At 32.0% G+C, this 13,215-nt stretch overlaps 2 protein-coding genes across 6 annotated transcripts in view; one reads left to right on the forward strand and one right to left on the reverse strand.

Moving 5' to 3' along the window:
- GPATCH2 (G-patch domain containing 2) overlaps positions 1–13,215 on the reverse strand; it is a 459,123-nt gene that overhangs the window by 366,785 nt on the left and 79,123 nt on the right. Inside the window, exon 1 of one of the 4 annotated variants that reach the window (XM_074309182.1) lies at positions 6,027–6,173. The exons of the other annotated variants lie outside the window; for them this stretch is intronic. The gene's annotated coding sequence lies outside the window, so the exon portion shown is untranslated. Of the gene's footprint in view, positions 1–6,026; positions 6,174–13,215 lie in introns of those variants that run through there. 4 annotated transcript variants of the gene reach the window in all.
- Positions 1–13,215, forward strand: part of SPATA17 (spermatogenesis associated 17) — a 267,209-nt gene that overhangs the window by 53,707 nt on the left and 200,287 nt on the right. The gene's annotated exons all lie outside the window — the stretch shown is intronic.

Below are 13,215 nucleotides of genomic sequence, written 5' to 3' on the forward strand. Positions count from 1 at the left end.
TGTACACACTTTGGGGGATTGTGTTTTAGCAAAGACATTGTAAAGTTAGAGAATGTACAGAGGATGGGTGATGAAAAGGTAAGAAAACTAGAAAAATTGCCAAACATTGATTGATTGAAGAACCTAAGATATTACACTTGGAGAAGTGAAGACTTTGGAGATATTATGTTAAATTGATTTCATATTGAAAACTTGTTATGTTTATCCCTGGAGGGTAGAAGAATAAGGATCAATAGATAGAAATTCTGGGTGGCAGATTTTACTTCAAGATAAAGTAAACATTTCACTTAATTCGAGCCACTCACACTTGAAATAGTTTCTAGAAGTAGGGAGAGTTCACCTTCATTGAAAGTCATCTAAAATATTCTGAGTGACCACATGTTGAATAACTTATTGGACTCCTAGAATGGTTTGGACTGACATCTGAAATACTGTACTACATTGAGCCTGTAATTTTGTTAATTGGCTCATTTTAATTTTCTATGTTTGCAATTGAATTACATTAAACTTAATATTGCTTAAACTCTTTAGGTACAGAGTTTTTTTAATGTAAGTTTTTCTGCCTGTTTGAAATAAACTATCTTAAGGCTTCAACTTCAAATAGAAATCTAATGCTTATGGATACTAAAAAGGTTAAGACAAACAGTCTCATGTAAAAGTCAGATTCTTTGGAAATTTTTTGAAGCACAGATCATTGATAAAAAGAAATAATTCCACTGTTTGTTTAGAGTCAGTGGGTTCATGTACCTTTTTAGTTATGATGTTAGAGTTAGTGGATCAAACCCAAGGGAAAGATTCTGATCAAAAAACAAAAAAGATTTTGATAGTAGGATGGAACATAGAGTGAAGAATTGAAGATGACTCTGAACTTGTAAAACTGAAAAGATCTTGGTGTGCCCTTAACAGTAATAGGAAAGTTGGCAAGAAGGAAGGCTTTTTGGGGAAAGATAATGAGTTTTATGTTGGATATGTTGAATTTAAGATACTCACTAAACCTCAAGATGAGCAAAGGATTTGAAAAAGTCTCACACCATATATCATTTAAATAAAAATCCGGAATACAGCATTTGAATGCTTTTAAAGAAGGATAAAGTATATAGATGACCTCCAACCATTATTTATTGAGAATCTATGTATGCTTATCATTGCTCCACACCTTATACTCTAAAACTTATATAATTTACATGGGCACACATAAGTCATTACATCTTCTTTCACTGAAAAATGAGTATCACCTTGAAGGGAAGTATGAGATCATCTAATAAAGATTAAAGGAAATATAGAGACAATTATTTTGTGAGGATTCTTTGATAGTTTTAGAGGCAATTTCTAATATTTGACAAAGATCCATTGAGGGAAATTTAAAACTACTGAAAGGATACAATGATATCAGAGTTAAAAGAGCTTTGCAATACTTTTTGGACATTATGTCATAATTTCATACCCTGTAGCATGTTCCATTATGCTAATTTTAAAAAATTGTGTGGATCACATATTCCAGTAATGTCTCAAGCTAATATATTTTTTGAAAAATTAATAATAACTGTTCATCATTCAACAAAAAAATTCAATAGCATAATTTTATAGGTTTATCATTAGTTATACTTTTCTTTACATGTGCTCCCCCCCCCTTTAACATTATGAAGTATGGGACAATTAAGAATTGATCATTAGTTTTGATTTTCCTCTACATTAGTTAAGTTGCTAAGGCATTTCCCAGTTTTTCTAACTCCTGTATTTATTTTTTACTTATCCCATACTTTATTTTTTTCTTCTTTATCCTTTTTGTTAAATTAATCCAGCTAAATATAAATAATATTTATTTATAAATATATATTATAATATACAATATGCAATAATATAAAATAATCATACACATTATATATAATATATAAAAATATACATAAATATAAATAAACAAAATAAATAATTAAATAATCAGATGGTTGTGCATAACAAATAAATAAATAAATAAAGATAAATTGCTAAAATGAAGCCAACCATGTTATGGGTGAGAAATGTCTGAGAAATTTACTGTAACCCAGTATAATAACTCTTCACAATAGTTATTTGATTATCCCAGAGGGATGGATTGCACCTATTCCATAATTTTCCATTCAGAGGTAGTTTAATGTCAATTTACAAAGCAATACCAGCATTGATGCATCTGAAATCGAAATTCATTGCTCAGGAATTAATACTCAGACTCTTAATAATGAACAATGCAATTTATTTCAGTTAATGTCTAGCAACATCTTTTCTTGGGTGAAAACAATTTCTTTTTATATTTACTCTATCTTGGTAAATGGAGTTGATATAATAATTGTATTTTTTTTATTGTCAAGAAAATCAACTTATATTTGAAAGTATTTTTTTACATTACTTTTACTTCAAAGTTAGTAATTTTATTTTTATTATGAACTAAACAATCTATAAAAATTAAACAGAACATTTTCATATATAAAGTAGAACAGAAAAAGGATACATATGAAAATGTGAATCTCTTACATATCACATTCTTTAAAAAAAAAAAAAGAATGCAAATAATTACATGTGGTTTTTTAAAAAAGGAGTCCTATAGCAGATGGGATTTTATCTGGTACTTGAAAGAAGCCAGGAAGCACAGATGAGGAGGAAGAGAATTCTCTGGGCATTAAAATTTTGGGTATGAGCTAGTAAAACTGTGTGGAGTCAAGTTATGCAAGCAACAGCAAAGAGATCACTGCCACTGGATCTTAGAAATAAGAGAAGGAAAAGTGTTGTAAGAAGTATAAAAGTATGTGGGTGTTGAGGGGAGGCAAGAAATAGGATATGAAAGACTTTGAATACTAAACAGAGGATTTTATATTTTCATTGTGGAAGTGAAAGGGAACTATTGGGAGTTTGTTGAATGCAGAGAGGAGACGGTTAGATTTGTCCTTTAGAAAGATCACTTTGACAATTGAGTAGAGCATGGACTGGAGTAAAGAGAACATGTCAGGGAAAAATTATAGAATAGCTGCGACCATGAGGTAATCAGGCCTGGACCAAGGTGGTGGCAATTTCAAGGAAAAGAAAGAGAAATATGCAAGATACGTTATTAATGCAAAATTGACAGGTCTTGGCAACAGTAGTTATGAGATACTAAAGAGTAAATAATTGAGGATAACACCTATATTAGAAAGTTGAATGACTGGAAAATTAATAGTGTTTTTGATAACAGAAGTTTGAATGGGGGAGGTTTTTGGAGAAAAGATGAGTTCTTTTTTTAGACATGTTGAATTTAAGATGTTTCTAAAACATCCAATTTTAGATGTCCATTAGACATTTAGAGAGCAAATCCTGAAATTTAGCAGAGATATTAGCTCTGAATAAGTTTGTATGAGAAAAAAATTAATAGACAATAATTGAATCCATAGGAGTTAAGTTCACCAAGTTGAATAGTGCAGAGAAAGAAGAGAAGAGGACTTAGGATAGGACTGTGAGCAACAACAATGGTTGCAAGTATGATCTGTCAAAGGAGACTGAGAAGGATCAGTCAAATAGTTAGGAAGAGAACCAAGAAAGAATAATGTCAGAAAAACCTAGAAAGAAGAGAGTATCAAGGAAAAGAGTGTGATTAACAATATCAGATATAGCCAAGAGGTGAAGAAAGATAAGAATTGAAAAAAAAGGATATTAGATATGGTAATTAAGAGATAGGTGATAGCTTTGGAGAGAGCAGTTTCATTTAATGAAACCAGAGTATAGAGAATTAAGAAGAAAATGAGAGGAAAGAAGGTAGAGATACTCTTTGTAAATGATTACCTTAAGCATTTTAGCCACAAAAAGGAAAGAGAAATATGCATAACTAGTTAATGGAGATGAATGGATTAAATTATTTTCTTTTTTAGAATTGGGAAGATATAGGCATGTTTGTAGGCAGTAGGGAAGCTAGAAGTAGACAGGGAGAAATGAAACATAAACAAGATGATGATGATACAGGAGGCAATCTAATGGAGAAGATGGGATGGAATGGGATCGCTTGCACATGCAGTATGATTTACCTTGGCAAAGAAAAGAGTCATTTCATTTTGTGAAATAGGGATAAAAGAGGAGATCAAAACAAAAGGAATTTGAGTAATATAAGATACACAGGGTAGAATAGGAAACTTGGTTTGCAGCTTCAAATTTTTCAGTAAAACATGAACTAAGATTCTTATGTGGTAGATGAGACCATATTCTGGGTAAGGAGCCACAGAAAGCTTGAGAAGGAAAGAAAAGGCTTGAAAGAGCTACTATAGTGAGTGATATAGTGAGGTAGTCAGAAAAGTAAAAGCATTGCCTTGCAGAAAAGAAATAAGTTGAGTATATAAAGAAAATTTGTAGTAGATCTAGTCAGCACAATTTCCATGTTTTTCTTCATCATTGCAAATAAGCAATAGTTAATGAAACAGATGGTAGAAGTGATCTAAAGTTGAGACTTTGCATAGATAAATTGATGTTTAAGGTAAGGGGGCAAAGGACTTTAGAGAGGAAAACAGTGTTAAGTTGAACTAGTTTACCAAAGTCAAAATTGGGAAGGGGTAAGAATGTAGCCAGTGATCCGTAGTGGCCAGAAACTGGAAAATGAATAGATGCCCATCAATTGGAGAATGGCTGAATAAATTGTGGTATATGAATATTATGGAATATTATTGTTCTGTAAGAAATGACCAGCAGGGGAAAACTGGAAATTAGTATGGCAGAAACTAGGCATGGACCCACATTTAACACCACATACTAAAATTAGATCAAAATGGGTCCAAGATTTAGGCATAAAGAATGAAATCATAAATAAATTGGAGGAACATGAGATGGTTTACCTCTCAGACTTGTGGAGGAGGAAGAAGTTTGTGTCCAAAGGAGAACTAGAGACCATTATTGATCACAAAATAGAAAATTTTGATTACACCAAATTAAAAAGTTTCTGCACAAACAAAACTAATGCAAACAAGATTAGAAGGGAAGTAACAAATTGGGAAAACATTTTTACAGTTAAAGGTTCTGATAAAGGCCTCATCTCCAAAATATACAGAGAATTGACTTTAATTTATAATAAATCAAGCCATTCTCCAATTGATAAATGGTCAAAGGATATGAACAGACAATTTTCAGATGATGAAATTAAAACTATTTCCACTCATATGAAAGAGTGTTCCAAATCACTATTGATCAGAGAAATGCAAATTAAGACAACTCTAAGATATCATTACACATCTGTCAGATTGGCTAAGATGACAGGAAAAAATAACGATGAATGTTGGAGGGGCTGTGGGAAAACTGGGACACTGATGCATTGTTGGTGGAGTTGTGAAAGAATCCAACCATTCTGGAGAGCAATCTGGAATTATGCCCCAAAAGTTATCAAAATGTACATACCCTTTGACCCAGCAGTGCTACTACTGGGCTTATATCTCAAGAAAATACTAAAGAAGGGAAAGGGACCTGTATGTGCCAAAATGTTTGTGGCAGTCCTTTTTGTAGTGGCTAGAAGCTGGAAGATAAATGGATGTCCATCAATTGGAGAATGGTTGGGTAAATTATGGTATATGAAGGTTATGGAATATTATTGTTCTGTAAGAAATGACCAACAGGAGAAATACAGAGAGGCTTGGAGAGACTTACATCAACTGATGCTGAGTGAAATGAGCAGAACCAGAAGATCATTATACACTTCAACAATGATACTGTATGAGGATGTATTCTGATGGAAGTGGATATCTTCAACATAGAGAAGAGCTAATCCAATTCCAATTGATCAATGATGGACAGAATCAGCTACATCCAGAAAAGGAACACTGGGAAATGAGTGTAAATTGTTATTTTTACCTTCTGAATCCAATTCTTCCTGTGCAACAAGAAATTCAGTTCTACACACATTTGTATCTAGAATATATTGTAATATATTTAACATGTATAAGATTGCTTGCCATCTGGGCGAGGGAGTTGGGGGAGGAAGGGAAAAAAATCTGAACAGAATTAAGTGCAAGGGATAATGTTGTAAAAAATTACCCATGCATATGTACGGTCAAAAAAAAGTTATAATTATAAAATAAAATAAAAATCAAATAAACAAAAAAAAAAGAAAAGAAAAAAGAAAAAAAGAAAATAGTATATAGCTTAAAAAAAAAAAAGAAAGAAAGAAATGACCAGCAGGATGATTTCAGAAAGGCCTGGAGAGACTTACATGAACTGATGCTGAGTGAAATGAGCAGGACCAGAAGATCATTATATATTTTAACAATAATACTATATGATGATCAATTCTGATGGACATGGCCCTCTTCAACAATGAGATGAACCAAATCACTTCCAATAGAGCAGTAATGAACTGAACCAGCTACACCCAACAAAAGAACTCTGGGAGATGACTATGAACCACTACAAAGAATTCCCAATCCCTCTATTTTTGTCCGTCTGCATTTTTTATTTCCTTCACAGGCTAATTGTACACTATTTCAAAGCCTGATTCTTTTTTGTACAGCAAAATAAAGTTTGGACATGTATACATATATTATATTTAATTTATATTTTAACATATTTAACATGTATTGGTCAACCTGCCATCTGGGGGAAGGGGTGGGAAGGAGGGGAAAAGTTGGAACAAAAGATTTTGCAATTGTCAATGCTAAAAAATTACTTTTTCATATATCTTGTAAATAAAAAGCTATAATAAAAATATTTTAAAAAGAATGGTGCCAGTTCAAAGATGATAGCCTACAACAGAAGTGAGAGGTCAAGGGCTTAAAGATCATGCTGTGGAGGAAGAACAAGGTTTGAATTTATAAAGCAGAGAGAGAAGTAGACCAACAGTAGGTTGTGATCAGAAAAAGAAATTTCTTAATTTGTGAATGTGGAATTGGTACATTTGTGTGTGATGACAAGATCAAAACTACGTAGGACCATTTTTGAGTATGACAGAAGTGGAGTGGAAGAGCAGATAATGTGACATGAGTAAATTGAGGAACTATGAAGTGATGGTGTTTGAGGAAATATCAATATCAATGTCTACATCTATCTGTTTCTATACATGTAGGTATCTCTGTGTCTATATATATATATATATATGTTATATAGTATATGGGCAAAAGTTAAAAGTGAAGGTAAGACAATGATTAAGGCTCACTGAGGCTCACTGAAAAAAGAAAGGAAGCAAGTTGCTGATCAGTAGACAGCAGATATGTAAATTTTTGATTGAGTGATAGATATGGGCTGACTGAAGTTCTAAGGAGGAGAGGTTACCCAGTTGTAACTGTAGAGGGAGAAATCAATCCCCCCTTCTTAAATGTTGAAGGGCTGGCATATAAGTTAAAATTGAATATAGTTTTTACAATACAAATATCAAAAAATTAAAGAACCACAAATAACTACAATTAACTTGAAAAGGCTACATGATAATTCAGATTATTCATACATAATGAAATATTTCTTGTAAATTTTAGTTCTTAGTAAGTTGTTATTGTTATTCCATGCTCCAAAACTGTCTACCAAGGATCATACATAGGAGAGGCTAAGCTACTTAGCTTTATACTTTCTGGAACAATGAGTCCTCGTCTACTAAATGCTTTTCTACCCTTCAAAAAAGAGTACAACACTCCCTTACTTTTCCTCCAATCCTCATTTTCTGTCTCTTGTTTTTAGAATTACAATCAAGTCTACATGAACACACTGCCTCTAGAAGCAATGAATTTCTCTACTACCTACTTACTATATTTAATAACTTTTCAGACCAAACTTCACATTTCTAGTCATTAGTCCTCAATATGTCTTGGCTTTTTCTTTAAAATGTAAGACAGAAATGATTTCACTTCTGTATGTTTATTCTAAGCATTTAGCACAGGGTATAACATATAGAAAGCATTTAATAAGTGTTTTTAATTCATTCAAACTTCCAGGTTTAAGGCATCATTGGGGAAACAAAATGAGATAATCTGTGGGCTTAACAAGAATTTTTTTGAATACCCTAAAGAATTAAAGGAGAGAGAGAGGAACAGGTTTTTATTTTTTGAAATCTAGATATATTGAAGGTCATTTAAAGAAAGAAATGGAAAATGTGAACAAGATGGGAATTCACAAACCAATCTTATCTGAAATGGGAAAAGGAAAAAAGTATATGTAATAAAAATAGAAAAAAAAGGGCTGTACTGAGCAAGTGAAGTACTAAGTGATTTAGAAGTAAAAAAAAAAGTGATTTAGAACCAAGAAGGCAGAGTAGAAGAAGCACTACAGCCTGAGCTCTTCCAACATTCCCCTCCAAAAATCTTTAATACTTGGAGCAGAAGAGTTAACAAAGGATTAAGATGAGACTCCCCTCCCCCCAAAAAAATAATCTATGATGCTGAGATAGAAGCTGGTCTAGAATGTACACTGCAGCAATATTAATTATGGGCCTTAGAGGCAGTGGTGACAGTAGTAGCAGTTTTGAGAGTTTTCAAGCCAGAAACAGTAAGAGGATTAGGTTAAACTGATAAAAAAAAAATTACAGAAGACCCTTATGCTAGTACTGAATGCAGGGTGTTATTGATAAGTCCCCTACAGATTCACTTGCAGGTTAAAGTATAAGAGCAGAGAGGTGAGCACGTTCAGTCACAGGGGAGAAAGGACAATGAAGACCTTTTAATCACAAGGTAGCAGTGTTCTTAAAAATCAATATTCTTTTAAACTTCAAGTTATCAGTCCTGCATAAGACTAGAACACAGAGTAACCCCTCTTGCCAAATTATATCACTTGAAGGCACTAAAATTTCCCAAACTAGCTCTGAAAATAGTAATATAAAAAAGCCTGAAACTTTGCACATTGTACCCTTCAACCCATCTCCATCTTGGGAACAGAGCTGAATTTAGTCTCAAAGTCAAAAAGTAGGTTGGAAAAATAGGCAAACACCAAAAAAGAACCTGACAAATACATATTGTGATCACAGTGAAGATCACTTTGCAAACAGAAGAAAATGTCAAAACAGCTATAAGCAAATCCTTAAAGGAAGAAGGCATGAATTAGATTTAAACCTAACTAGATTCACTAGATTCCTAGATTCACTCAAAATGATTTTAAAATGAAATAAAAGTGGGCAGAAGAAAAATTGAGCAATGCAAAAAAGTGAAAAGACAATAGCTTGGTAAAAAAAAAAAAGGGGGGGGAGGAGGAATAAAGAAGAAAAAAATGACATTTTAAATATAGAATCAGTCAAATCAAAAAAAAGAGGAATAAAACATCACTGATGAAAATAAACTCCTTAAAAAAGCAGAACTGACCAAATAGAAAAAAGAAACACAAAAGCTCATGGAGGAAAATAATTATTTAAAAGTTAGAATTGAGCAAGTGGAAGATACTTATGAGACACCAAAAAAAAAAAAAAAAAAAAAAAAGCCAATAAAAAAGTCAAAAGAATAAAAAATAGGAAAAATGTAAAATTTATATTTTGGAAAACAGCCGATTTGGAAAAAAAACAGGGAGACATAATTTAAGAATTAGTGGGCTATTTAAAACTCATAATTAAAAAGCATAGACATAATATTTTAAGAAAATTATCCCAGTATCCTAGAAATAGTGCATAAAATAGACACAGAAAGAATCCAACAAACCACCTCAAAGAAATACCCAAATAAAATTCTCCAGAAATATTATAGTCAAATTCCAAAGCTCCCATATTTCAGAGAAAAGTATCCTGAAAGAAAACACTGAAGTATAAAGAAGCTATAAATACAATTTATACTAACCTAAACAGAAACATTGAGTATAATCTTCAAAGAAAAAAAAGGGATATTTAATTAGAGGATTTTCAGACATTCATGATTCTGAAAATGAATTAGGTGAACTTGCCCACAAAATTTAAGCAGATAGAAGAATGGGCTTTGAAATCAGAATTCAATAATAAGTTGTTTATCAGAAATGAATTACAAACATAACACATAAAAGTTAAAATTAGGAGTTAGAGAAAAATCTATTATGCTTTAGCTGAAGTAAAAAAAAAAGTGGGGCATGTTAGGTTCCTTATTAGGTAGTAAGTCAGTACTTAACAATTCTCTAGCTCAGAATTGAGCTTTAAACTTTTCAAACCTTTAAAGGAGTTTACACCTTTAGACTTGTGAAAGGAGTTTACACCTTTAAAAGGAGTTTGCTCATTGGTCTGTAAGGAATTCCCACAAGCTTCTGGGAGTACCCACAAGCCCATTCTTTGGGAGGATTTAAGGAGCCAGGATTCAGGAAGAAGAGGATTCGAGATTCTACTGTGGTGCTGACTGGGGACACTTGGGCAAGAGCAGATTCACAAGAATTAAAGGAAAAGCCTGCTCATGGAGATTCACAACTAGGATTGACTTCCGGAAAACTCACAATCCCACACACTCTTGGAGGCACAGTCTGATTCATTCCCATGTCTACCTTCATGCTGACTGGAGGCTTTGGATTCAGAAGGAGCTAGAGACTGAAGCTGGCTGGAGACATTCTGACAGGAAAAGATTCAAGACTTTGAAGGACACAATACAGAACTGAAAGGAAAGCTGCCTCCCCAGAAGCTCCCCAAGAAACTTTGCCCAGAGAAAACGACTGACAATCTAGAGACAACAGAACATTACAGGAGCAGCAATCATGATCTCAGACAAAGTGAAAGAAATAATAGATCCAAATTGAAGAGAGAAGCAAGGAAACTTACATATTGCTAAAAAAAAAAAAAATAAAGTAAATGAAGTAATAACAATACTTAACCTATATGAACCAAATGGCATAACATCAGAATTTTTGAAGGAAAAGTTAAGTGAATTCTAGAAGGAAGCAGGAAATAAAACTACCTTAGTGAAAAAACTCAACTTTCCCCTCTTAGAGCTAGATAAATATAACCATAAGAAAGAAGTTAAAGAGATGAATAGAATCTGAGAAAAATTACATGATAGAATTCTAGAGAAAACTGAATGGGAATAAAAATGAGTGTACCTTTTCTTCAACTGTCTGTGACACCTTCATAAAAATTAACCATGTCTTGGGACATAAAATCTTCATAAACTAATGAAGTAAAGCAGAAATATAAATGCACTCTTTTTAGGCCATAATGCAGTAAAAATTACATTGCATAGAGGGACTTCAAATCAGAGATTAAAAATCATCTGAAAACTAAATAATATAATTCTAAATAAAGAGTGTGTCAAAGAAAAAAATCATAGAAACAATACTTATATTAAATGACAACAATGGGACAATATAACAAAGCAGTACTTATGGGAAAATTTATATTTGAAAATATATTAATTAAAAAGAACAGATCAATGAACTAACATGTAACTTAAAAAAACTTAGAAAATAAAATAATTATCTGCAATTAAAAAAACAAAAATTATGGAAATTAATAAAATTGAAATTGAAAAAAAAAGAATAAAGCTAGGAGCTAGTTTTATGGATGGGGGAGAACCATAAAATAAATAAACCATTGTTATAAAACTCCAGAACTACAATTGGAAGGAAAAAATATTGCAAGTTGCCAGACAAAACAATTTGTTTATCAAGGAGCAATGAGTCAGGATTACTGAAGATCTACTACTTTATGCCATAAAACATAGGAGAGCCTGGAATACCATATTCTGAAAGGCAAAGGACTTAGGGTTTCAACCAAGAATTAACTACCCAGCAAGACTCAGCATCATCTTCCAGGGGAGGTGATGGATCATCAATGAAGTAAGAGACTTTCAATCACTTCAATTGAAAAAACCAGAACTAAACAGAAAATTTAATTTACAAGCACAGGACTCAAGAAAAGCATAGAAAGATAAATGGGGGAAATATATACATACTTCTAAAACTCAAAGGAGAGATTAATAAAAATGAAAATAAGAAAACTATTGTACTAATAAACAATCTAAGAGTTGGTTTTATGGGAAAAAAAACCCCAGCAAAATAGATAAGCCTTTGGTTAATTTGATTAGAAAAAGGAAAAGAAAAAAACAAATCACCAGCAACAAAAATTAAAAGAGTGAAATTACCACCAATAACAAAGAAATTAGAACATTAATTAGAAGATAGTTTGCTTACCTATATGGCAGCAAGTCTTACAATACAACTGAAATGGATGAATATTTACAAAAATATAAATTGTCCAGATTAACAGAAAAGGAAATAAATTACTTAAACAGTCCCATTTTAGAAAAAGAAATTGAACAAGCCATTAATAAATTCCCTAAGAAAAAATCCCACGGTCATATGAATTCACACGTGAACTTTACCAAACATTTAAAGAGCAATTAATTTCAATACATTGTAAACTATTTGGAAAAATATGTAAAAACAAGGAGTACTGCTCAATTCTTTCTATGACACAAATATGGTACTGATACCTAAATTAGGGAGAGTCAAAACAGAGAATGACCAGTCTCCCTAATAAATATTGATGCAAAAATTTAAAATAAAATATTAGCAAAAAGATTACAGCAACTTAGCAGCAGAATAATTTACTATGACCAAATGAGATTTATACCAGAAATGCAGGGATGGTTCAATATCAGGAAAAATATTATCATAATCAACCATATCAATAACAAAATCAACAGAAATCAAATTATAATCTCAAGAGATACAGAAAAAGCCTTTGACAAAACATAGCACCCATTCCTCTTAAAAAAACTACACTTACAAAACTTAAAAAGACATAGGAATAAATGGAGTTTTCCTTAAAATAATAAGCAGTATCTACCTAAAACCAACAGCAAGCATTATTTGTAATGGAGAGAAGCTGGGCATATTTCCAGATCAGGGGTGAAACAAGGATGCCCATTATCATCACTATTACTCAACATTGTACTAGAAATGTTTATTTTAGCAATAAGAAAAGAAAAAGAAAAATAATTTAAAGGAATTAGGAAATAAAATTATCACTCTTTGCAGATTATGTGATGATATACTTAAAGAATCCTAGAAAATCATCCAAAAGCCTATAGGAAGTGATTCACAGCTTTAGCAAAGTTACAGGATATAAAATAAACCTATATAAATCATCAGCATTTATGTAAATTACTGAAAAATACCATTAGCAAGATAGAAAGAGAAATTCTATCTAAAATTAATATAAAGTAAAATACTTGGTAGTCTACCTGCCAAGACAAACACAAGAACTATATGAACAGAATTATAAAATCCTTCTTACACAAAGTAAAATCTAAACAAATGGAAAAATATCAATTGCTCATGGTAGGCCTAGCTAATATAATAAAAAATGACAATTCTGCCTAAATT

This window comes from Sminthopsis crassicaudata, chromosome 4 (genome assembly GCF_048593235.1).
Source record: "Sminthopsis crassicaudata isolate SCR6 chromosome 4, ASM4859323v1, whole genome shotgun sequence".
Taxonomy (NCBI): domain Eukaryota; kingdom Metazoa; phylum Chordata; class Mammalia; order Dasyuromorphia; family Dasyuridae; genus Sminthopsis; species Sminthopsis crassicaudata.